The following is a 24,413-nucleotide window of genomic DNA, read 5'->3' on the forward strand; positions in this document are numbered from 1 at the left end:
ACCTAATGTTATGACGCTACAAGCAGCTACATCTAAGAGTGCTTGCATTAATATACCTAGTCCTTATGATATGGAACTAATAAAATTATACAACCCCCACAAAGTTCCCACTGGATATTATGGCCCGATTCCACCCAGGACAATGGGACTGATTTTGGGACGTAGTAGCTGCACAATGAGAAGTTTAATGGTATTGACCGGTGTTATGGACGAAGATTATGAAGGGGAAATACATGGTATGGTAAATGTTAAGAAAATGGGAAATGTATACTTACAAAAAGGGGAACGTTTTGCACAATTATTATTTTTACCACATGTCAAACCAATGAAGGCATCTGATAAAGTTCGGCAGGGATGCTTTGGCAGTACCAACCTTACTGCTGCACTATGCACCTTATTAAAGGAACATCAGAAACTCATGCTTACTTTATGCATACAGGGAAAGAATTTCACAGGCATGTTAGATATCGAAGCTAACATTTCAATCATTAGAGCTGCAGAATGGCCTCTTGATTGGGGTAAGGTTATGGCTCCTTCTAGACTATTAGGAGTGGGTGAAACTGATGCCACACAAACTTTTGTCAGTGCATCCTATTTACAAGTGCATGGCCCTAATCAAATTGTCATATATTACTAATATCCCAATCAATTTATGGGGACGGGATTTTCTTGAACAAATGAAAGCCACAATTTCTTTAAATTAACCTTTTAATTGGGGGCCATTGAGTTAACACCGCTGCCTCTCGATTGAGAATCTGATACCCCAGTATGGACACCTCAATGGCCCCTAACTAAAGGAAAATTGGCAACTCTTATGTAATTAGTTAATGAACAATTACAAAAAGCTCATATAGAACCTTCATTTTCCCCGTGGAATTCCCCTGTTTTTGTAATAAAAAAAGAAATCAGGAAAATGGCGAATGTTGATAGATTTAAGAAATGTTAATAATACCATGTTACCTAGGGGGCCTTTACAACCTGGATTGCCCTCCCCTTCTATGGTACCAAAAGGATGGTCTGTAGTTATTATTGACTTACAAGACTGCCTTTTTACTATATCTCTGCACCCTAAAGATACAAAATGTTTTGCCTTTTCAGTTCCTTCTATAAATCACATGGCTCCTATTAAAAGATTTCAATGGAAGGTGCTACCTCAGGGAATGATGAACTCCCCTACCATTTGCCAATATCTCATATATGTTTTATTGCAACCCATTAGAAATAAGTATCCTACTGCGTTTATAATTCATTATATGGATGATATACTTCTCTCTATGGAATCTGAACTCTGTTTACAACAGTTATATAATGAAGTTACAACTACTCTTCAAAATCATGGCCTGCTTGTAACACCAGATAAAATTCAATGGAAAGCACCCTTTAATTATTTAGGACATGTTATGGAAGAATCTAAAATCAAACCTCAAAAAACTCAAATTTCTGTGCAATCTCTATGCACACTGAATGATTTTCAAAAATTGCTAGGAGATATTAATTGGCTGTGGCCATCTGTCGGCATCCCCATCTATGCCTTACAAAATCTATTTAAAATTTTAGAGGGATCCCCTGACCCTAATAGCCCTAGGCAGCTAATAAAAGAGGCCAAAGAAGAACTGGCCTTAATGGAAAAACACATTCAACAATCTTTTTCAACTCGGCTATATTATGATCAACCAGTTTCTTTATATGTATATTCCCCACTGAACATTCGCCCATTGCAATTATAGCTCAACATAGCCCAATAGAATGGGTATATTTACACACTAAACAGTCTAAAAAAATTGTATCATATATTGAGAAAATAGGGCACTTAATTGTGTCAGGAAGAAGCCATGTACAAATTTTGACTGGATTTCATCCATATGCAATACACGTCCCCTTGACAAAAAAAGAATTGCAAATTGCCTTACAATATAACCTGACCATGCAAATGGCATTAAATGATTTTCAAAATGTTATCTTATTTCATTTACCAAAAGGAAAATTATGGGACTTTCTACAATGTACTAAATTCATTATAACTAATATCATTGCATCCCAGCCTATTTCCAATGCACCCACCTATTTCATTGATGGCAACAAGAAAGGAATAACAGGGATTGTCGGCCCTGATATCAAAGAGAAATTACCCACTACCTATTCTTCAATACAAAAAGTTGAGTTATATGCTTTATATGCTCTTTTGTCATTTCAGTCATTATCCTTCAATGTATATACTGATTCCAAATACCTTGCTTCCCTTTTTCCTGATTTTGTTACCGCCTTTTTATACAACCTAGATGAAGAATTATATACTCTCTTTTCACAGACTCAAGCTTTAATTCGCTCATGTATGGAACCCTTCTTTATTGCACATATATGTGCTCATTCAGGTTTACCTGGCCCTCTGGTCGCAGGAAATGATGCTTTTGACAGGCTCATAGCTCCCATTTTTACATCTGCCAATGACGAACATGCTTATCTTCATACCAATGCTAACAGATTGCACTCTAAATACCATATTCCTCTCGCTGAAGCATGGCATATTATTAAAACCTGTGCTGTGTGCGCCCCTCTGCACTTATGAACTACGATTTCAGGAGTTAATCCCCAGGGGCAACAGCCTAATTCCCTTTGGCAATCTGATTTCACTCACTGCTCCTTAGGAAAGTTGTATTTACTTTTTGTCTCAGTTTATACATTTTCAGGCTTTATCTGGGCAATTCCTTTCTCTTCAGAATCCAGCAAACACGCCATTTCCGCACTCTTACTCACCTTCCCCATTATGGGGATTCCTTCTGTCTTGAAAACAGACAATGGACCTACATTCACCTCGCATTCATTTTGTTCATTTTTATCAGAATGGAACATAACACACATTACAGGAATACCCTATAATCCTCAGGGCCAAACCATTATTGAAAGAGCCTACCGCAACCTAAAAACTCATTTATTAAAACAGAAAGGGGGAATATGGAAGAGGAGATACACTTCTTATCCCATGAACCCTCAATTACTATTATCTTTAACTCTTTATTCCCTAAATTTTTTAAACTTAACAAAAAATAATTCTGATACTTGTGCAGATAGACATTTTGCAGAAGATAAAAACAGCAAATTAGAAATCAATACACCAATATGGTATAAGCAATTTAATCAATGGCTGCCAGGAATCTTACGACTCCTAGGCAAGGGTTATGGTCTTGTCATTGCAGATGGAGAGGAAATCTGGGTTCCCCTTCACCATGTCCATTACCGAGAGGGACCCCAAGACCAGACTCCCTCGGGAAATGACGAAGTTGATGCGAAGGTTCTCATCAATGACCCTGGAGGAGCCAATGAGGAAACACCATCATCTGAATCCTTACCCGACATGTGCTCAAGTGAAAAACATGACTCGTCAGGCTGAGCAGACACTGAAGAGCAAGAGGAACATCATAACTGCCCCTGGTTTAATAGATCAAGAATTGGAGGCTTTCATAAATCTAAGACAAGTTTCTAGACTGATAAGGACATATTGCTGAATTGGTATAATGGGGGCTTATCACCCCCATGACCCAGGATTATCATCCCTATTGTGGGGCCAAAGCAATGGCACATTTGGAAAATTCCAGCAGCTTTAGAGCACTTTGCTAATGTTTATGGGACTATGGGTGTGTTTCATCCTTCTAATTATACCTTCCTATATACTAGTACTGGCTATATTCAATAATGTGTTCACCTTCCGTACTTGTTTATTGTAGGGCATTTTGATATCGACTTATTGGCCAAGATTGTCAATTGTATTGCATGTGCCTTGTATACCTGCCTTAATCACACCATTTCATATCACAATGTTAGCATTGTGCTAGTTAAACAAAGATCTGAGTTATGGCTTCCTGTAAACTTAACTGAACCTTGGACTGATTCTGTATTTCTTTCTGTATTGTTGAAAACTGGGCTTAGGCGATCTAAGCGCATCATTGGGTAAATTATTGCAGGCATCTTAAGCCTTATCTCCATTGTGACTGTAGGAACTTTGTCTGGTACGGCTTTACATAATTCTATACAAAATCATGATTTTATCACTGCTTGGCACAAGGACTCTCATGATCTATGGACTCGACAAGCTCAAATAGATCAGCAATTACAAACATGAATTAATGAGTTATGAACTGTGGTTATCTACTTAGGAGATCAAATGCAGCAACTGACTTTCCAAACACGTATACATTGTCACTGGAATTTTACTTCTTTTTGTCTGACTAACATGCCCTATAATAGCACTGAATATCCTTGGGATAAAGTTAAGGCACATTTGCAGGATCTCACAGATAACTCAAGTTTAGACATCAATTTGTTGAAACAACAAGTTGCTAATTTTCAGGTTAGAGTACCTAGGGAATTGTATAGCACTCAATTCTATGATACTTTAACCAAAACCCTATTGTCTCTAGACCCTAGAGCTTGGCTTTCAGGAAGCAATATTTTTATATATTTATTAATCACCCCACTCTTTTTGTCATTGCTTATAGGATACAGAAGTCTCTACTCAAGACTCCGTGCCTCCCACAATGGAGTCCAACTAGCAGCTGCCGTGCTTAAATTAAAAACAAAAGGAGGATATGTTGGGAAGCGTAGTACAAAATAGCCGTATTCAGAGAAAGTCCTTGGGAAAATGGCAAAGGGCCAGAAGTACCCGGCTTTGTGTACTGCAGACAGAAAAACATCTCCTGTCTTTGGTTATGCTTGGCGCCAAGATTTAATAACAAATAGGGATGTTACTTGAGAAAATGGGTTGTGGGATAAGCACATGAGTCACTTAGAGTGCGCTGTCCTTGAAATGTTTTTACTGATTATGTGTTAACCCCGTATGCGCTTTTCTGGCCGTATACTTTAAGCTCTTTGTTCCTGCTTCTATAAAAAGGCTTGGCTGCAGAAATAAACTTGTCAGTCCTTGCAAGAGACTGTCCGAGTGTCATTTTTTCAGGTTTGTCGCTTCCAAGTCCCGAGGAGAAAATCCCCAACAATTACCTCTTTGGATGACACCGCTTTATTCATAAATGGAAAATCAAAATGGACCACATCATCAAGAAAGAGAAAAACCAAAGCAAGAGAAAATGAGAAACTCTTTTGGAAGTTAAATTTTCTTTTTCCAGAGCCAGCAACTCTACTTGAAACATGTCTATTTCATTCTTAAGCCTCTGCATATCCTTCTCTAATTCTTCATTTACATACATTTCAGATGCACTGTGACTATTAGGTGGAAAAGAATCCCCATTTTCGAATTCAGGTTCCATGCTTTTATTGTCACTAGCGCTACAATTATCTGCATGCAGTGGCTTCTGGAACCAGTCCTGTATTGCCTTATTTTTCAGGTCAGTATTTTAACAACAGCAAGGGGAACGTGAATTTTTATTTGATTTCTATGTTTCATCTTACCAGAGTAGACAAGCCACAGACTAGAATGACATGCCTGTCCCGTGTCTAATTTCCAATTAGTGGGATCTTGCCTCATATTTTGTGACATTTGCATATCAATCTCTTGGTCTCTCACTTCAAATATAACTACCAACTCCCCTACTTTTTTATTTTCTGTATCATTATAAAAACTCTCTTCAATTTTCATAAACACATGTTCAATGTCTAGTTGATAATTTTCAAAGTCTACTTTATTTTCAGGGAAACAAAGCTTTGAAGATGACCCACAAGTCTATCCAAGGGACCCAGAGTTTACAGACCACAGAAAAACATTTTTGAGACTGGATTCTTTTTGTTCAGGAAATGCTTGGAATACTAGAGAGACAGATACTCCAAATGAATCTTTTTCCTCACAATCAGGTATATTATTTGTGAGATTAGGAGATATTTCTTTTTGGTTTGCTCCTTATTTAGGGTTATCATGTAGTTGGTATTTTGGTATTCCTCACAAAATTTCACTGAACTTCTGCTTTAACTCATTTGTGATGGGTGTTAACTTATCTTTCCATTCTAATTTGCCTTGTTTGATACACATTTTTTCAAACAGTACTACACCAGATATTGAAATTTACAGTTTTACATACCTGTGCATGGTTATTCTCATCTTCATCAAGTTTTCCTTGTTCTTCCTCTGTTATCATTTCCAAGTCTAGTTCTCTTGACAGATCTGCATGTTTAGTTAAAATTACTTAGAATGTTTAGATAAAAGACATACTCCTCATTTAAAACAGAGATCTAAAACATTGTATGAAACAACAGATTAAATCAATCTTAATCTTCAGCTGAATATTTACTTCTTTAAGAACTACTTCCAATGACCTGAAAACTTCAACAAATCATTTGGGAAATACCAAATGTCACCAGGTTACAGGCACACAAACAGCTCAAAGATTCAGTCACAGATTGATCCAAACAGCAGTGAACAAAACAATCAGAAACCAAACAAAATACAGGACAGACATATAAAGTCACCATACATTCTCTTCTCTACTTCCTAACAGGACCTTTTAACAACATGCCAAGCATCAACTGCAACATTATTCATGGTTTACAAAATTCCTCTTCTTTTTTAGCTTTTATCAGTTCCTGTATCTGAAATGCTTCCCTATACTCTTCTGACAAATTACTTTCATCTTTTAAGACTCAACCTGCTTTGTGAAGTTGTCTTTGATTACTGCCATCTTTCCCCTGATAAAGAGGTACACCTTTCCTTGTAGCTCCCTTAGTACTTTAAAGATTTTTCTAGTGTACCTTTCTAGATTTTCCTAGTGATAGATATAGATCTGAACTGTAAATTATTTCTTTACATCCCTATCCTCTTGGCTCCTAGACTGCAGGGGACAAGCTCATAAAAGTCACCTTGGTATATATAGTGTTGTTGTTGTTTTTAATTTATTTTTTTAATTGAAAGATAACTACTTTACAGAATTTAGTTGTTTTCTGTCAAACCTCAACATGAATCAGCCATAGTACACATATATCGTCCCTTTTGAACCTCCTTCTCATCTCCCTCCCCATCCCACTCCTCTAGGTTGATACAGAGCCCCAGTGTCTCTTATTCAAAAATTATTTCTCAGGTTTCTGTTCAGTACTAGACATTGGAGTTTAACGAAAAATGTAGAAAAAGGTGTCAGGGATGGCTTTTCTAGAGATAATGACTGAGTGCAGACTTACACAGTTCAAGGGAACAGAGGGCAGGAAAGGGAGAGCATTTCAGGCTGTAGCAAGATGGGGAGAGGAGCACACACAACACAGGGTAGATATTTGTTCAAAGTGAAGGGATGGGACTGACAAAGGTCATGGCATCCAGTTCCATCACTTCGTGGCAAAGAGATGGGGAAACAATGAGAACAGAAACAGAATTTATTTTCTTGGGCTCCAAAATCAATGCAGATGGTGACTGCAGTCATGGAATTAAAGGACACCTGCTCCTTGGAAGAAAAGATATGACAAACAGTGTATTAAAAAGCAGAGATGTTACTTTGCTGACAAAGATCTGTCTAGTCAAAGCAAAGGCTTTTCCAGTAGTCATGTATGGATATGAGAGTTGGAACAAAAAGATTGAGCACCAAAGAACTGATGCTTTTCAACTGTGGTGTTTGGAAAGACTCATGACAGTCCCTTGGGCTGCAAGGAGATCCAACCAGTCAATCCTAAACAAAATCAGTTCTTAACATTCATTGGAAACACTGACGCTGGTGCTGAAGCTCCAGTACTTTGGCCACTGGATTTGAAGAGCTGACTCATTAGAAAAGACCCTGATGCTGGGAAAGGTTGAAGTCAGGAGGAGAAGGGAATGACAGAGGATTAGATGGTTCGATGGCATCACCGACTCCATGAACGTGAGTTGAGCAAGCACCAGGAGATGGTGAAGGACAGGGAAGCCTGGTGTGTTGCAGTCCACGGGGCCATGTAGAATCAGACACAACTGAGCGACTGAACAACAGCAACAGGAACAAGTGACGAGGGCGCCAGCAGCAGTTCAGAATTCTAGAGCAAAGGACTGAAAGGGCTAGAGATAGAGGGTCAGGCAGAAGTCAGATTATGAGAGCATCAACGGTGCTTTAAGAGGTCTAGACATTACTGTGACTCAGAGTGTCTCATGGTCACGTGTGCTTTTGAGATTGGTGACTCTGAAGACCACAGGAGGGAGGAATCTGAAGGGCATACAAATAACCAGAGGAAGGTGAATCTGAAGGTATTAATACTGGGAATAACAAGGTGATGCAGGCCTGAACTCAGGGAGTGTTTACAGAAATATTTAGGATATAAAACTTTCAGGGTACAGTATAGAATAAATCTTTAAGAAACCAATAAATGTACAAATCCAGGGATCCTGAAGGATAAAATAACTGCTAGCTCTTTTGTAAAATGTATTGACTGAGAAGAAAATGATCAACATGAACTGACTGAAGTGGCTTCTATATATTTTTCTATTTTGTAGTTTTCCTATCTCACATCATCCAGTGTTGAAGGGACTCATGTAGGCATTTTTTTTTGAATTTGTTTTTCCTGGACCTACCAAGTTCATGGAGAGACAAGAGCAAATGACTCAGTTGTATAGATTAAAAGAAAAAAAGACAAACACGTTGAGTTTAGAGCCTGTAGTCATGAGAGAGTCATTTCCTAGGTAGGTTGATAGGGAGTCTAGGGGTCCCCAAGGAGAGAGGGGTCTGGAATTCTCAAGGAGGAAGAAAGGACAAACTTTTTTTTTCTTTCTCCACATTCCTTAGGATTATATAACAATAATGTATCCTGCCTAAGGACAGTCTTTGGATTAAACCTTCTGTTATCTTAAAATGTAAATTATGGGAGTAGGTCTGATGAGTTCTTTACAACCTCCAGATATTCTTTGGATTCATTGGAGAGTATATAACTTCATTGTTAACACTAGCAAGCGGGTACTCTTTCTGCCCCCTTCTGATGCCTATGTCAGAAGCTTTCTCTATCTCCTTTATACTTTAATAACACTTTATTACACAAAAGCTCTGAGTGATCAAGCCTCATCTCTGGCCCCAGATTGAATTCTTCTCCTCCGGGGGCCAAGAATCCTGGTGTCTTCGTGTGATTCAACAACAACCTTTCATCTTGCGGGCTCGTCCGGGATCCTTCAGGTCAAGGTAAGAATGCTTGGAGCCTTAGTTCTTTGTTCTCTTAGCTAACACGTCTTCTGCTGTGCTTTACTAACTCTACAGGGTGCTTGTGTGAATGAATGGCATGCCCTGCGTGAAGCAAGGACCCTGCTCTGTGGTTCCACAGTGATCTCATACGGCTTATGGAAGAAACCTGTCGGGGCGTTATACCGACCTGCCAATGCCAAAAGGCACCCAATGTCTCCTTCGGGAACCGACCAGAAATGGGCAAAGCATGTGGACCGAACTCTCCTTTCTCGGTCAAACTTTTCCATCTCTTTGACCTTTTCATAACTCCTTGGGAATTAGAAGTACTAACCTAATCTATTGGATCATAGACTTTCAAGGGACTTGTGATGTACACTGTTATTGTGTACTGCGGCTTAGGTCCCAAACTTGGATTGGTAGCCAATAAAGCACCTAGTCTCACCAGGAATCGAAAGTTCAGAAGCTAGATGGAGCTCTAGCTCCCAGAACATCTCTGAGGTTAAAGGTTACTCAGATTGGGACTGTAATGGGTTTTTTTTCTTTGGTAACGCTGGCTCTTAGTGGATCAGAGGAGGCTATTATACTGGTGTGGTGATGCTTGGAAAGAACATCTCAGTTTTATGTTCGTGTCAGTCTTATTGTAGTCAGGAAATACTCAGGGTCATGCACAGGCACTCAGGTGACGAATGTTTCCCACAGCAGTCTTAGCTTGGGAGGCATTCCAGAAGGTTACTCTGATTCACCCCGGGTGACATCAGAGGAAAATAAGGTTAAAGGTGAAGAGCTGGATGTCAAGTAGGGATGCTATCAAGTCTACCCCTGGTACATCCTCACCCCATCTTGGTGGTATAACCAGGAGGGACGAGTACAGTGCCTGCATTGGTAAGAGACAGACTAATTCTTACCAGGAAGGAAAAGCTTTTGCTGTAACGTCTGTCTACACCCCCATCTAGAGCAGGGAGGGACGCCTCCAGTAGAAAAATGGCCTTGGTCACTTTTATTCTCTCTTACAGATGGGAGCTAACAATTCCAGCCTCACTCCTTTGAATTGTATCCTGAAAAACTGGGATAGATTTGATCCCCAGGGCTTAAAGAAGACACACCTGGTCTTCCTATGTGATACTGCATGGCCACAGTATCCATTGGAGGACGGAAAACAGTGGCCAGTTGGAGGGTCTCTTAAGTATAATACTGTTCTACAATTAGACCGGTTCTGTAAGGAACAAGGGAAATGCGTACAAGTAGCATATGTGTTGCCCTTTTTCTCTCTGCAAAATATGCCAGACTTATGTCCTAAGGTTATAGATTTGGGCATGAAACCTTCAGCTCCCTCCTGTCCTCTTACTTTGCCCCCATACCTGGGACTCCAAACTGGGATTCAAACTGCCCACATGGAGGTCCAAACAACTCCTGTCTCAGTACGACCTCAGACTACTCTGGTTTCAGTAGAAACTCAGACCACCAAAGTAAGAGATGAGATGGAGGACAGGAGACAAAGATAAGAGGAAAAACAGGTTTCTCCAATCTATCCCTGGGATCATATGCACAGAGCAGCCAAAGAGACTGAGGAACAGCCACACAAGCTGTTGCCTCTTTATGAAACACCCACCGGGAAAAATAATCAGTCTGTGAGAGTTAATAAGTCTTTCTCTTATCAAGAAATACAAAAAATCAAGGAGAATCTGGGAGACTATCTAGAGGACCCAGAAAAATATATTAGAGCTTTTAAAGGTGTTACTCTGCTTTATGACCTCACTTGGAAGGATGTGATATATATCTTGGGACAAACGCTGACTCTCGAATCAAAGACTCGTGTTTTGCAAAAAGCGGTTGCTTATGGAGATGAATGGCTTGGTAATGAATCAGTAGGGAAGAGGGAGAACTAGATAGCGGCCCTCCCCACTGGGAATCAGGCAGTCCCAACTATAGAACCAGACTGGGACTACAACACAGCTAAAGGAAGATGGGATCAGAGTCATTTTGTTAGATGTATTCTTGAAGGACTTAGGCATGTGTGTTCTAAGCCTTTAAACTATGGCAAATTGGCAGACATAGAACAGGAGGAGAAGGAAGCTCCTGGTAAATCCCTAGATAGACTGAGAGAAGGCCTTCGCAGATTCACTGAGATTGATCCCTAAAGTGAAGAAGGAAAAGTGATCTTAAAGGATAGATTTCTCACTCAGTCGGCTCCAGATATCCGCCGTAAGCTATTAAAATGGGCGTATGGACCAAATCAGTCTTTAGATACTCTGTTACAACTGGCTCAGACAGTCTATTATGGTAGGGAATATGAGGAAAAGAAAGAAAGGCAAAAAAGACAAACGAAAAGGTGGAAGCCTTCGCCATGGCTATGAAAAAACATTATTAAACAGCCTGAGAAAAATGCCCAGAGGGGCCCAGGTGAAAAGGGATGGGCTTGCTATTACTGTGGAAAGGAGGGGCACCTAAAGTGGGATTGCCCTCAGGCATCTAACCCGCCCCCAGCTCCATGTCTGGTCTGCAAAGGACCACACTGGAAGAGAGACTGCCCCCAGAGACGTAGGTCTCTGGGGTTGGACTCTCAAGACAATCAGGACTGAAGGTGCCCGGGGGTCCCTACACAAGCTCCCATCCTAATTACACCTGAGGAACCCCGGGTATTAATAATTGTGGGGGGTGGGGGCAATCAGTCAATTTCCTTTTAGATACTGGGGCAACTTATTCTGTGCTTACTGAAGCCCCTGGCCCACTTTCTTCTCACTCCCCTTCCGTAATGGGACTGTCTGGACGAGCCAAAAGGTATTATTTCGGTTATTCTTTATCTTGCAACTGGGATTCTGTGCTGTTTTCACAGGAGTTTCTGATTGTGCCAGAATCTCCCTCACCCCTTTTGGGGAGGGATATACTGAGCAAGGTCCATGCCTCTGTTTTCATGAATATGGAGCCCTCCCTTTCTCTCCCTTTAGTTGAACAAAATGTAAATCCTAGAGTATGGGCTGATGGAAAATCTGTGGGTTGAGCACAAAATGCTATTCCTGTAGCTAAACTCAAAGGCCCACACGTATTTCCACATAAGAAGCAGCATCCACTGAAACCTGAAGTTAAGGAAGGGTTAAAACCCATCATTGAAACTTTAAAGGAGCAGGGACTATTAATTCCCTGTAACAGTCCTTGCAACACTCCTATTTTGGGTATAAAGAAATCAAATGGTAAATGGAGACTAGTTCAAGATTTACAAATAGCTGTAGTTCCTTTACACCCCGTGGTGCCTAATCTTTATACTCTATTGTCTGAAATTCCTGAACGGGCCAAATATTTCTCAGTAATTGATTTAAAGGATGCCTTCTATTCAGTGCCTTTGGAGGAGGAAAGTCAATTTCTATTTGCCTTTGAAGACCCTATGCAGCCAGCTTCTCAGTTAACCTGGACAGTTTTGCCCCAGGGATTTTGTGACAGTCCTCACTTATTCGGACAAAGTTTGTCACGGGATCTACAAAACTTTAATAGCTCTGAAGCAGTGGTGTTACAATATGTAGATGCTATTTTGCTCTGTGCTGAGACAGAAGAAGCTTGTTCGTGAGCCTCAGAAGATTTCTTAAACTTTCTGGCAGACTGTGGTTACAAGGCATCAAGAGAAAAGGCTCAGCTTTGTCAACAATCGGTTAGCTATCTGGGCCTAATCATATCAGAAGGGACTAGGGCCATAGGTCCTGAGAGAATTAAACCTATACTAAATCACCCCCTACCTATGACTTTAAGACAATTGAGAGGATTTTGGGGAATCACAGGTTACTGTCGCATTTGGATTCCGGGTTACAGGGAACTTGCCCAGCCTTTATATAAACTTATAGCTGAAACTCAGCAGGCCCAAACCGACAAACTGGTTTGGTCTCCAGAAACTCAAAAGGCTTTTAAGGTTCTTCAGACTGCTCTCCTGCAAGCTCCAGCTCTGAGCTTGCCCACAAGGTCAGAATTTAATTTGTTTGTCACTGAAAGAAAAGGTGTGGCATTGGGAGTTATGACACAACCCCGAGGGCCTCACCAGCAACCTATTCCTTATCTAAGCAGAGAATTAGATGTAGTTTCACGTGGGTGGCCACACTGCCTAAGAGTAATTGGGGCAGTGGCTTTATTAGCACCCGAAGCTTTAAAAATAATTAATGGTGAAACCTTACTGTACTGACTTGTCATGATGTGAGTGGAATCTTAAATTCTAAGGTTAATATTTGGATGACAGACAGTAGGCTTCTTAAGTATCAGTCATTGTTGTTAGAAGGACCAGTAACTAAGCTTAAAGTTTGTGGACATTTAAATCTGCCACTTTCCTTCCTGAGAAGGAAAATGAAACACCTGATCACGATTGTTCTCAATTCCTAACTAAACTATGCAGCTCGGGAGGATCTAAAGGATACCCCATTAGAAAATCCTGACATGGAAATATTTACAGATGGCAGTTCTTTTGTTCGGGATGGAAAGCATAAAGCAGGTTACGACATGGTGACTGCTGAACAGGTTTTAGAAGCAAAATCTCTCCCCCAGGGAACGAGTACTCAGTTAGCAGAGTTTGTGGCTCTGACCCGAGCTCTAGAGTTAAGCAAAGGGCAGTGGATGGGCCTGATAATCTATGTGAGTCTAATGCTGACTCCAAAAATCCTGAGTCTGCAGTTTGATCCTCAAGACAATGTCTTCCTGTTCTGGGCTCACTTCTATGCTGCATTCCACAATCGGTCTAACTGCTAGGTCTGCAGAGCGCTCCCCTCTTCATCAGTGGAAGGCTTCCCGTGGTGAACATCCCCACTTCAAGGAAAAGACTTTCTCCAAGTCTGTGAATACCTTTGACAACAATCACATGCAATGCCTCTTCTTCATCTGATGACATTTACCAACCCTAAAATGGACTGGTGAAACACTTTGCACTTTAACTATGGACATAATGTGACTTTTAATTTTGATTCTGATTGTTTTGTTCTTGCTGTTTGCTCCCTGCATCTGTAATTGTATAACTGGATTTTTTTCTAGCCGCATGAAATCTTTTAAGTTACAAATGGTTGCTCAAACTCCTGCTACTGCTGTAGCTTCCTCCAGCTACTACTTGGGGCCCCTGGATCAGATATCCTCAATATGAGGATTAGGAGAATATTTTGCCTCACCAATTTAGGGACAACACCCCTTGTCAGCTCGGAAGTAGTTATGGAATGAGAACGACGCCCCTTTTCCCTAGGCAACATAATTATCCTAAAAGAAAAGGGGGGAATGAGAGAGTCACTTCCTAGGCAGGTTGATAGGGAGTCTAGGGGTCCCCAAGGAGATAGGGGTCTGGAATTCTCAAGGAGGAAGAAAGGACAAACTTTTTTTCTTTCTCCACATTCCTTAGGATTATATAACAATAATGCATCCTGCCTAAGGACAGTCTTTGGATTAAACCTTCTGTTATCTTAAAATGTAAATTATGGGAGTAGATCTGATGATATCCTTACAACCTCCAGATATTCTTTGGATTCATTGGAGAGTATATAACTTCATTGTTAACACTAGCAAGCGGGTACTCTTTCTGCCCCCTTCTGATGCCTATGTCAGAAGCTTTCTCTATCTCCTTTATACTTTAATAAAACTTTATTACACAAAAGCTCTGAGCGATCAAGCCTCGTCTCTGGCCCTGGATTGAATTCTTCTCCTCCGGGGGCCAAGAATCCCGGTGTCTTTGTGTGATTCAACAACAACCTTTCAGTCACTATTCTAGGAGATAACTGAGAATATTCTGTAAATGCAAGGTGAGGATAGAAAAGAATAACTTACCATAGTCCTGACCATATGACTGATTAAGGGTGCTAAATTAATTAGTATTTATGGACAACACTTTCTTAGACGTGGTTACTCAATAGACTGGGCATCCTAACAGAATCAGAATTGACTTTCTATATACTGCTTTTAAGTGATACACCACTCCTTTATACCAACCTTTCTTGTGAACTCTTAATTCATTACAAATACTAAAACAAGTTGATATACTATGTGGACACAGCTGAGAAGGAGGTACTATGTAGCAAATTTCCCATGACTCCCATTCCCACTGGGAAAGCTAATTCTAAAAAATACGAAGCCACTGAAAACACAAAAAATATTTTAGTATTTGGTATCAGAGTTGCTTTTGCAGTTATACTGAATATAATCATGACTAATTCTTATGAATTGACAGCCATATAAAAACACTGGTATGAAGTCCCATTTTGAGAAGGCAGTCTGTAGATGGCTACCTAGTCTCCCAACTAGTCCTAGAGTTCTAAACATAATCCTGCTACCCACTCTCAGGTGTATGCTAAACACCAGCCTGAACGAACTTATGTTTTCCTAACTCTCTTTTTTATTTATTGTATTACTTTGGTCAGAGGGAGAATGCAAACACCTTGCTAAGAGGTATTGATTGGCTGTAGGCTGCATAAAAGGAGTCAGCACAAGGTAGATTTTGCCACAGAATCTAATTTGGAACCATGAGAAGGATGGCAAGGCCATGCCCAGGTGGCCCACAGCTGAGTGCTCTGGGCTTCTGTATTACCTTCTTTGCTTCCTCTGTTTCCTGGCAGCTCCGACTTGCATAGCTGACAGAGAGAGTAATTCCCTACCAGGAACACTGCTACAGTCTTCATCTTCATTTTATCTATTATGGTCTTCTGTCCAAATTCTGTGGATGCTGACTGATTTTTGGTCATTGAATGGGACACAAATGCACACTGACCATCAACTTTCAAATGCCTGGCTCTTTGACAAGTCTCATTATTGAGGCTCAAAGCAGCAGAAGCCCCATTTGAAAAATGTGAAAACAAAGTCTCCACTTATTAGAATGTGAGAATACAACTCTGACTAGCTTGTACAAAGTCTTTCTTCAGAGAATCAGTTCCATGCCCTCCTCTCCCCTGAAACTCACTAGTCCTTCACAGCTTTCAGTATCTCACAGGTCATCATCATTCATGAACAGATGTAAAGTAGTGTGTCTCATTTCTTCTCCTTTTTAATTGCCTAGTATTACTGATTTTGATTCACTCAACTTCTATCACATATTCTGTATTCCATAAGAACTTTACTAATAATTATTTTTTCAACATCAGTTTAGTTCAGTTCAGTCACTCAGTCGTGTCTGACTCTTTGCGACCTCATGAACTGCAGCATGCCAGGCCTCCCTGTACATCACCAACTCCTGGAGTCTACCCAAACTCATGTCCATTTTGTCAGAGATGCCATCCAACCATCTCATCCTCTGTCGTCCCCTTCTCCTCCTGCCCTCAATATTTCCCAATATCAGGGTCTTTTCAAATGAGTCAGGTCTTTGCATGAGGTGGCCAAAATATTGGAGTTTCAGCTTCAACATCAGTCCTTCCAATGAACACCCAGGTCTGATTTCTTTTAGGATGGACTGGCTGGATCTCATTGCAGTTCAAGGGACTCTCAAGAGTCTTCTCCAACACTACAGTTCAAAAGCATTAATTCTTCTGCTTTCAGCTTTCTTTATAGTCTAACTCTCACATCCATACATGACTATTTTTCAACATACAAATATATTATTAAGAAAATGTATATCTACCTTATTTTACACTTAATTATGCCTTATAATACTGTGTGCTCTAGAGACCATGGTTTTAAAAACACTTTTAATGAATTCTACTACTTTAATTAATGTTACAAACCTAGACAACATTAAAAAGCAAAGACATCACTTTGCTGACAAAGGTCCATACAGCCAAAGCCATGGTTTCTTCAGTAGTCATGTACAGATGTGAGAGTTGGACCATAAAGAAGGCTGAGCACCGAAGAATTGATGCTTTCAAAGAGTGGTGCTAGAGAAGACATCTGAGAGTCCCTTGGACAGCAAAGAGATCAAACCAGTCAATCCTAAGAGAAATCAATGCTGAATATTCACTGGAAGGACTGATGCTGAAACTAAAGCTCCAATACTTTGGGCAACTGATGTGAAGTGCTGAATCACTGGAAAAGACCCTGATGCTGGGAAAGATTGAGGGCAAGAGGAGAAGGAAATGGCAGAGGATGAGATGGTGGGATAGCATCACTGATGCAATGGATATGAACTCAGGCAAACTCCGAGAGATGGTGAGGCACAGGGAGGCCTAGTGTGCTGCAGCCCATGGGCTCACAAAGAGTTGGACCCGACTTAGCGACTGAACACCACCACCAATGACAACTTCTTTAATTACAATGAGATGGTCTTTCCTCAGATTATCAATATCTTCAGAACTGATTTTTTAAGCCCTGGATAGATATCATAAACTTATATGAGACCTGATAGTCTTGTGGGTGACCAATTGTTTCCACGTGAAAATAGGATAAGTCTAGGACAACACTAGATCCAAAGAGCACAGAGCACCATGAGGGAAGAGTTAACACAATACAGAAATATTTGCTTAACAAAAAGGAACTCTCAGGTCTAAATTTCTTCAGAGAAATCAAAGAAACAAGCAAGAAATGTAAAAGTGAAACTTTAAACCCCATGTCAACACAAGGGTCCCTTTATCATTTCACATCCAACCATGCCAATGGCTTAAAATGGTGGTTCTGTAGTGTGCCCTGAGAATCCCTGAAGTCCAGAGACCCACTGGGCCAGGGGATTCAAGAGGTCAAAACTCTTTTCACGACAACTCTAAATGTAATTGCATGCTCAATTATGTTCTGAGTTCACACAGGAGCTCTCCAGAGACAGGATATGTGATATAAGAATTCTAGTGACGAATGGAATTAGCCATTATGATTGTGTATGCCTGTATCTTTACCTTTTTTTGTTTTATTTTCTAGGAGTCTCTGGCTGAGGCGAGGGTTGGAGGTGGCCTGATGCACGGTCAGGATAACTGAGTGCAGCAGTGCATGCATGGGACCTGTTGAAGGAGGTGCCATTATCTTCATTACCTCCACCGTAGTTTGGCCTCAGGTCAAACAGCAGGGAGGGAACACAGCCCCACCCATCAACAGCAAATTGGATTAAAGATTTACAGAGCATGGCCCTGCCCATCAGAACAGGATCCAGTTTCCCTCTCAGTCAGTCTTTCCCATCAGGAAGTTTCCACAAGCCTCTTATCCTTATCCATCAGAGGGCAAGCAGACTGAAAACTTCAATCACAGAAAACAAACCAAACTGATCACAGGGACCACAGACTTGTCTAACTCAATGAAATTATGAGCGAGTCATGCCGTGATGGGCCATCTAAGAGAGTCGGGCTATGCTGGAACATTCTGACAAAACATGGCCCACTGGAGAAGGGAATGGCAAACCACTTCAGTATTCTTGCTTGAACAGAATGAATAGGCAAAAAGATAGGACACTGAAAGATGAACTCCCCATAAGCAGGTCAGTAGGTGTCCAATATGCTACTAGAGATCGGTGGAGAAATAAATCCAGAAAGAATGAAGAGATGGAGCCAAATCAAAAACAACACCTAGCTGTGGATGTGACTGGTGACGGGAGTCAAGTCTAAGGCTGTAAAGAGCAATACTGCATAGGAACCTGGAATGTTAGGTCCATGAATCAAGGGAAATTGGTAGTGGTCAAGCAGGAGAAGGCAAGAGTGAACATCGACATTTTAGGAATCAGTGAGCTAAAATGGACTGGTTTGTGGTTTAGGCCGTAAGTTGTGTCCGATGCTTCTGACCCCATGGGCTATTCATAGCTCGCCAGACTCCTCTGGCAATAAGATTTTCCAAGCAAGAATGCTGGGGTGGGTTGCCATTTCTTTCCTCAGGAGATCTTCCTGACCCAGACATTGAACTCGGGTCTCCTGCATGACAGGTAGATTCTTTACCAACTGAGCTACCAGAGAAGCCCCTAAATGGACTGGAATTGGTGAATTTAACTCAGATGAACATTATGTCCACTACTGTGGGCAAGAATGCCTTAGAGAAAATGGTGTGGCCATCACAGTCAACAAGAGTCCGAAATGCAGTACTTGGATGCAATCTCAAAAATGACAGAATGATCTCTGTTCATTTCCAAGGCAAACCATTCAATATCACAATAATGCAAGTCTATGCTCTGACCAGTAACACTGAACAAGCTGAACAGTTCTATGATGACCTACAAGACCTTCTAGAACTAACACCAAAAAAAGATGTTCTTTTCAATATAGGGGACTGGAATGTACAAGAAGGAATTCAGGAGATACCTGGAGTAACAGTTAAATTTGGCCTTGGAGTACAAAATGGAGCAGGACAAAGGCGAACAGAGTTTTGCCAAGAGAACGTACTGGTCATAGCAAACATCCTCTTCCAACAACACAAGAGAAGACTCTACACACGGACATCACCAGACAGTCAATGATGAAATCAGACTGATTCTATTCTTTGCAGCCAAAGATGGAGACTCTCTATACAGTCAGCAAAAACAAGACCGGGAGCTGACTGTGGCTCAGATCATGAACTCCTTATTGCCAAATTCAGACTTAAATTGAAGAAAGTAGGCAAAACCATTAGACCATCCAGGCATGACCTAAATCAAATCCCTTAGGGTTATACAGTAGACATGAAAAATAGATTCAAGGGATTAGTTTTGATAGACAGAGTGCCTGAAGAACTATGGATGGAGATTTGTGACATTGTACAGGAGGCATTGATCAAGAACATCCCAGAGAAAAAGAAATGCAAAAAGGCAAAATAGTTGTCTGACGAGGCCTTACAAATAGCTGAGAAAAGAAGAGAAGCTAAAGGCATGGGAGAACAGGAAAGATATACCCATTTGAATGCAGAGTTCCAAAGAAGAGCAAGGAGAGATAAGAAAGCCTTTCTCAGTGGTTGATGCAAAGAAATAGAGGACAATAATAGAATGGGAAAGACTAGAGATCTCAAGAGAGTAAGAGATACCAAGGGACCATTTCATGCAAAAATGGGCACAATAAAGGAGAGAAATAGTATGGACCTAACAGATGCAGAAGATATTAAGAACAGGTGGTAAGAATACACACATAAAAACTATATAGAAAAGATCTTAATGATCCAGATAAGCACGATGGTGTGATACTTTACTTAGAGCCAGATATCCTGGAATGCGAAGTCAAGGTCCTTAGGAAGCATCACTACGAACAAAGCTAGTGGAGGTGAAGGAATTGCAGTTGAGCTATTTCAAATCCTAACAGATGATGCTATGAAAGGGCTGCACTCAATATGCCAGCAAATCTGGAAATCTCAGCAGTGCCTACAGGACTGGAAATGATCAGTTTTCATTCCAATCCCAACAAAAGGCAATGCCAAAGAATGCTCAAACTACAGCACAATTGCACTCATCTCACACTCTAGCAAAGTAATACTCAAAATTCTCCAGGCCAGGTCTCAACAGAACATGAAATGTGAACTTCCAAACATTCAAGCTGGATTTAGAAAAGGCAGAGGAACCAGAGATCAAACTGACAACATCCACTGGATCATGAAAAAAGCAAGAGAGTTCCAGAAAAACATCTACTTCTGCTTTATTGACCACCCCAAAGCTTTTAACTGTGTGGATCACAACAAACTGGAAAATACTTAAAGAGATGGGAATACCAGACCACCTGACCTACCTCCTGAGAAATCTGTATGCAGGTCAAGAAGCAACACTTAGAACTGTACATGGAACAACAGACTGATTCCAAATAGGGAAAGGAGTATGTCGAGGCTGTATATTGTCACCCTGCTTATTTAACTTATATGCAGAGTACATCATGCAAAATTCCGGGCTGGATGAAGCACAAGCTGAAATCAAGATAGCCAGAAGAAATATCAATAACCACAGATATGCAGATGACACCACCTTTATAGCAGAAATTGAAGAAGAACTAAAGAGCCTTTGGATGAAAGTGAAAGAGGAGAGTGGAAAGGTTGGTTTGAAACTCAACATTCGAAAAACTCAGATCATGGCATCTGGTCCCATCCCTTCATGCAAATAGATGGTGAAAGAATGGAAACAGTGACAGACTTTATTTGGGGAGGCTCCAAAATCACTGCAGATGGTGATTGCACCCATGAAATTAAAAGATGTTTGCTGCTTGGAAGAAAAGCTATTACCATTCTTGACAGCATAATAAAAGCAGAGACATTACTTAGCCAACATCAGTCTGTCTCGTCCAAGCTATGGTTTTTCCAGTAGTCATGTATGGATGTGAGAGTTGGACTGTACAGAAAGCTGCACATCAAAGAATTGATAGTTTTGAATTGTAGTGTTGGAGAAGACTCTTGAGAGTCCCTTGGACTGCAAGGGATCTCCAACCACTCCATCCGAAGGGAACTCAGCCCTGAATATTAATTGAAAGGACTGATGCTGAAGCTGAAACTCCAATACTTTGGACACCTGATGTGAAGAACTGACTTACTGGAAAAGACCCTGATGCTGGCAAAGACTGAAGGCGGGAGAAGAAGGGGAAGACAGAGGATGAAATGATTGGATGACATCACCAACTCGATGAGCTTGAGTCTGAGTAAACTCCGGGAGTTCTGATGGACAGTGAAGCCTGGTGTGCTGCAGTCCATGGGGTCGCAAAGAGTCAGACACGACTGAGCAACTGAACTCAACTGAACTCCCATATAGTAAACATCAATAGACATCAACAAAAGTTCCTTGGAATTCTCAATAATTTTTAGAAGTATCAGATCAGATCAGTCGCTCAGTCATGCCCGACTCTTTGCAACCCCATGAATTGCAGCACTATAGGCCTCCCTGTCCATCACCAACTCCTGGAGTTCACTGAGACTCACGTCCATAGAGTCAGTGATGCCATCCAGCCATCTCATCCTCTGTCGTCCCCTTCTCCTCCTGCCCCCAACCCCTCCCAGCATCAGAGTCTTTTCCAATGAGTCAACTCTTCGCATGAGGTGGCCAAAGTACTGGGGTTTCGGCTTTAGCATCATTCCTTCCAAAGAAATCCCAGGGCTGATCTCCTTCAGAATGGACTGGTTGGATCTCCTTGCAGTTCAAGGGACTCTCAAGAGTCTTCTCCAACACCACACTTCAAAAGCATCAATTCTTTGGCGCTCAGCCTTCTTCACATTCCAACTTTCACATCCATACATGACCACAGGAAAAACCATAGCCTTGACTAGACGAACCTTTGTTGGCAAAGTAATGTCTCTGCTTTTGAATACGCTATCCAGGTTGGTCATAACTTTCCTTCCAAGGAGCAAGCTTTCCTAAAGCCAACAACTTTTAGAATCATTGTTTCAAAAGATTATGTCTATCCAATAGTCATTAAATTATGATTAATTCCCCTACTTCTAATAATCAAAGACACCACAAACTCACACAAACACATGCACATACAAACACAGACACACACAACCTGCTCATCAAAACATCTGATTGGCCTACATTCATCTGTGTAATGATACTATAATGAAACAATTATAAGCTGAAGTACAACTGACATATTAGCAAGTGAAGTTTTACTCTAGGGAAAGGTTAGAGTTCAAATAAGCATTTTTGGACATTGGAAAAAACTTAGAGTCTAAAATTTAATCTCGGAGAGTTCCTGAGAAGTATAGAGATTCCAAACTGAGAACTTCAGAGTGTCAAAGCATATACAGAAACATGCTGAGTTGAAGTTTACAATTTAAAATTTTCTTGTTCTTATCCTTGTAAATATCTTTTGTTTCAAGACACAAGTATCAACAATAACATTTGCTTTGTGTATGTCCAATTCTTCAATTAAATTTGCAAAGAAAATATTAGAAGTATGAAGACTGAGCATTTCATATAGTTCAGTGTCCCTCTTTCCAGACTTAACTGTGTACTGCAAAATTTACCTGAACTGGATGTTTGTAAACCCTTCATTCTGACTGTTTTATTAGCAACAGACTCTTTCATTCTGACTGCTGGCTGAATGGGGTTTGGAAACAAGTTGATTACTAAATAATGTACATAGCAGATGATCCACAGTTCAGAATTCAAGACAAAATCATAAACCTTTTTACCTTCACATTAGGATATTTCCCAGGAGAATCTAAAAGGAAAAAAGGACACAAAGTTAATTACATGTAAATATGAAAGCCAGCTGTACATTCATGCAGAGTTAGTACTGAGCAGAATCCTCACACTCAGCCTTGGCACTGAATACATTCAGTTTTAGTGTCTTGTTTTTAGGGGGATCTTAGGATGCTGGTAAGACAGACATAGGAATCCACCAAAGATAGTGAAAAGGAAATAATACATTTAATTGCCACAGAATTATTAGAAATTAAAAATCTTGCATGTTTCAAAATCAGTGTAGTATTTATTAAAAATATTTCTAGCATTTAGGGAATGAACCCTGTTAATCTGTTTGGCTTCAAAGTTTAGTTTGGTTTGGTACATCATGCTAATGCTTCAAAGGATTTCTATGAAACAACTTTCAAAGAATCAGCTATCTTAAAAAAAAAGTCAATGCCTCCTTTTTCAAATTAATCTAATTTGAATAACAAATACCAGCACAACATATATCTTTGATGCCTAAGAATTACTCAGAGGGGTTGTGGTTTCCCCCACTTCTAGCACTCCCTCCCACCTCCAGGATTCTCTGGAGCAATAATGATCTTATCTCTTTTCAGGGCAAATACACTGAAGTCATCTAGAAGGAGTTCTATCAAGTGTCCTCATGAACTCCAAACTCACCTCCCTAAGGCCTTCCTTTCCTCCCTTTGTCCTTTCACTAGATTCTCTCCTATCCAAAGGGTAGTAATCTCTGGATCTGTGGAATTAATTCTTCCTCCTTGACATCCTTTCTATGGATTATCCCTATTCTGTGGTCTTCTTTATAGACTGGGGCCTGGTGGACTGGAGTCAATGAAAAGAAAGCAAAAGAGAGAGACCAATATTCCCTGGGTTAGGTGGTAAACCAATAAAGCCCTAGAATAGGGCTTGTACTGCTCACTAAGGCACAGGGCGTCTTCTCAAGGTCTTGGAAGCCTGGGCAGGAAAGTGAGTTCGGCAGGCCTCCATGCTCCAAAGAACTAGCCAGAGATACAAAGAAGGACACAGGAGACCCAAGTCTCTAGTGGAACAAGGGTGCATTATTCATGTTTGTGTGAGTTTATATATTGTTATACAAGGAAGCTTTAGGCAAAAAAATAAAGTCAAGAAAAGAACAAAAGCCAGATGTAAAACAGCGGTTACCAAGGGAATAACAAGGAATAACAATCGCCACAAGGCCAGAAGACAATCCATATCTTGAGTAAGAGGGTTGTGACTAAACAGTTTTACTGTAGGGTAAAAGTTACTGAAGGAAATCCAAGTATGTGTTCCATTCCGTGACCTCAGTCCTGGGAACAGCGTGCTGCTCCACTTGTTCCTGTATACCAGGAACTGATAAGGAATAGAGGGTTCATGAAAAACAGAAAACAACATACAGGAGTCCTAATGTTAAACATTACCTGACACCTACC

At 40.6% G+C, this 24,413-nt stretch overlaps 1 pseudogene; it reads right to left on the minus strand.

The window, feature by feature from the left end:
- Window positions 1-24,413, minus strand: part of LOC129650893 (ankyrin repeat domain-containing protein 26-like) — a 79,041-nt pseudogene that overhangs the window by 15,784 nt on the left and 38,844 nt on the right.

This window comes from Bubalus kerabau, chromosome 4, assembly GCF_029407905.1.
Source record: "Bubalus kerabau isolate K-KA32 ecotype Philippines breed swamp buffalo chromosome 4, PCC_UOA_SB_1v2, whole genome shotgun sequence".
Lineage (NCBI taxonomy): Eukaryota > Metazoa > Chordata > Mammalia > Artiodactyla > Bovidae > Bubalus > Bubalus kerabau.